This window comes from Anoplophora glabripennis, unplaced genomic scaffold (genome assembly GCF_000390285.2).
Source record: "Anoplophora glabripennis isolate ALB-LARVAE unplaced genomic scaffold, Agla_2.0 scaffold913, whole genome shotgun sequence".
NCBI lineage: Eukaryota > Metazoa > Arthropoda > Insecta > Coleoptera > Cerambycidae > Anoplophora > Anoplophora glabripennis.
The window spans coordinates 65,593-69,236 of NW_019416991.1; positions in this window are offsets into that span (position 1 = coordinate 65,593).

Genomic DNA, 3,644 nt, shown 5'->3' on the forward strand with positions numbered 1-3,644 from the left:
GTCACTTTGCGGCACGCTTCTCTCGCTTTGCGGCACATTTATGTCGGTTTTCGGCACGGTTATGTCACTGAGGCTCACATGTGTTGCTTTGCGTCGCGCTTATGTCACTTTGAGGTAGTTATGTCGCTTTTTGGCACACTTATGTCACTTTGCGGCACACCTATGTCACTTTGCGGCAGACTTATGTCACTTTGCGGCACACTTATGTCGCCTTGCGGCACGTTGATGCCACTGCGGCACGCCTATGTCATTTTGAGGTACTTATGTCTCTTTGGGGCACGCTTATGTCACTTTGCGGTACACCTATGTCACTTTGCGGCAGGCTTATGTCACTTTGCGGCACACTTGTGTCGCTTTGAGGCACGCCTATGTCACTTTGAGGTATACTTATGTCTCTTTGCGGCACGCTTATGTCACTTTGAGGCACACCTATGTCACTTTGCGGCAGGCTTATGTCACTTTGCGGCACACTTGTGTCGCTTTGCGGCGAACCTATACCGCTTTGAGGCACTTATGTCGCTTTGCGGCACGCTTATATCACTTTGCGGCGCACTTGTCACTTTATGACACAGTTACGTTATATTTTCTTCGCGTTTTAAGTTTTGTGAGAAATTATCCAGTTTGCGCACAGCAAGTATTGCGGAAACGGTTATTTTTGTTGTATGGCCAAAGGAAAATAAATAAATTTTACTACCTTTATAAAACAAAATGCGTCCATAAAACAAGTTATCAGTTGCCATTTTTTATGCCCTCATTCTGTCGCCCTAATTGCATAATATATCCATCCGAATGGCAATCATAATGAATATTAATGCAAAAAGCAAGGGGTATACACGTGATGTTTTATCGAATTTCCTTAAAATATTCCGTCACGACAAAACATTTCAATCTCGCACGGTCCGATTCCCTTTTGTCATTTTGCCCGCGATTCAGCTGTCTTTTTTACACTTCACGGCCTGCTGGCCGTATTTTACAGGTCTCCTGTCCTCCGATCTAAAAGGATATCTTCTGTTATGTGCATATAGGTCAGCTGTGCTGAACATTTTCTATGTATCACGCAAGTATACAGATTTTTTTCGTAATTCAACAGTCTCTTATAATGACCAGAGCTGTAACGAAAATATTGTTAAAATATTGATGTTTTAAAGAAGAATTTTGTTTTTATGTATAAAAAATACTCTATTACTGTGGAAACTTATGTGTACTTTGATTATTTGCTTGTGTTGTAAAGTTATTTAATAATGCATAAATAATGCCACTGTTCATCGAAGCATTTTGTGTATGGTACCTGCCAATGGTACTGGACTTGAAGCACGCCGTCTGTGTGCTGTAGCCTTGTGCTCGAATATTCACCAGATTTCATCAGCTGCTCCAGGACAGTAGAAAATTTGGTAAAAAACCTATAAATTTTGGAAAATCTAGAACTGTTTCCATGTTGGTGGTAGAGAAAATACTTCGAATCCGAAAAAAAGAATTGCAATACTTTTAAAAACTTGAGTTGAGAGTATTCATTGACAAATATATTGAATCAAATATAATACTGCTTATATTTCGTAATCGATTACATACAGTGTGTCAAGTTTTTCAGGTTAACACCTCTGGAAATGTGAAAAGGCTGTTCAACTTTCCGCAAATCAATTTTTTTACAAATAGTAACCTGAAGGGAGGTTATATGTATTCTACTGATTATTTTATTGTAACAAAAGCCTGACCTATTACAATTTTTTAAAATGGTCGTTTTTCCAGAAAGTGGTATTAGGCATTTTTTTCAAAAAGACAATATTACCAGGCTATTCAACACTTATCAAAATACCCATATATGTACCAAATTTGATCGACAATTGTCTATTGGGTGTATTTTTATGGGGTGTCAAACTTCCAAAAGTAAGACAACTAAAAATTATAATAAGCAGATCAAAAATTGCTATGACAGTGAAAAGAGGTACCAATCGGGTAAAAAAAATACAGACACTATAAATTTAACACTTTTAATTGCAGCCACAGTAAAATTAATAACGCGCAAAAATTGTAATGAATTATAAATACTAAGTTGTTGAACAAAAAACTGCAAAACGTTAATCTAAATTAAGTTTTAGTTTCCTCCACCAAACCTCCTTCCAGACGAACACATTTTTCCAATCTTCTTCAATTTAAAAATACTTTACATAACTGTTGTGGAGTCATCTCTGCACAAGCTGGTCTTATGCGATTCATTAGGTCATCCAAATTCCTTGGTCTGATTTTATAAACTTTTTGTTTTATAAAACCCCAAAAGTAAAAGTCCACAGGTGATAAATCAGGGGACCTTGGTAGTCATTGTACGGATTGTACTCGAAACTGTTGATTAAGCCAATTAATGACTGCGACAGTGTTGTGGATTTCTTATTTCCAATAAAGGAATATTCCTGTGTAATTGGTTAGAATATTATAACCTCCTTTCAGGGTACTATTTGTAAAAAAATGGCTTGTGAAAAGTCCACAGCCTTTTCATATTTCCAAAGGTATTAACCTGTAAAACGAGACACACTGTATATTAAAACCCTTTTAGTACTCTGCTGGTTCCTCGCAGCAGAGCATCAATTGATAGTGATATTTACTACACCAAATTTCAAAACAATCTTCTAAGCCGTTGTGGAAATATTAAAATACGATTTTTTCTGAAATTGTTCGGAAATGTGTACTTTTTTTGTCCAATTTCAGCCCCCAATATAGCGTATTCTAGTCTTTTAGTTTTTTATCTATATTTTATACAATAAATACTCATAAATACACGCAGGAAAACCAACTCATATCAAAAATGCATTATTTAGTAAATATAAATGTTTTATATATATTCCAAATATATTCCACATATTAAACGTTTATTATAATTATTTGTTTATATTTATAGTTATGTTGCAGCTTTTACAAATGTTAAATATAGGCTGAACTTTACTCGAAGTCGGCGACATTATTGTTGTTAATTATTTCCTCTTCGACAATGTTATTACTATTAGCTTTCTCTCCCTCCTCTAAATATTTTATCTACTATGTCTAGTTTGTTTGTAAGCAAGGGTAAGCATCACCCCAAAATATTTAAATGGCTTTGGGTGTTGAGTAATATTTCTTTTGAAAGCTCTTACAATTCTCTTTACAACAGACTTTAAATTTTATAATTCCCAATAGGTACTTATTAAGAATTTTGATTTTAAAGTTGAAACTTATGTACAAACAATTAGTAACCGTAAAAATGTCAGTCATTCAAGTTAAGTACGCCAATGGTATAAATTTAGTATTTCTTGCGTTACATTGGTTTTTGGCGATTTAGTATCACTTTCTTAAAAAACACAATTGTAAAACACAGAAATGAATGCTATACATACACAATGAACGTAAAATTAGTGGATTCCAAATTATTTTCTAGTATTATGTGGAAGCGTTGGTTGGTAGTTTATTTAATTGTGTTTTTAAAAATTATACACTATGGTTTATTCCATTGCGGAAAGGGTAGATATCATTTCGCTTTACTTTATGAACAATAAATGTTCGAATAGAACAGCTCAACTATTTAATGAACAACATCAAGATCGACATGTCAGGAGGAAGTATGTTCTAGAGCAGGGGTCGGCAAGGAATTTTAGGTGGGGTCCGGATACTTTTGAAAA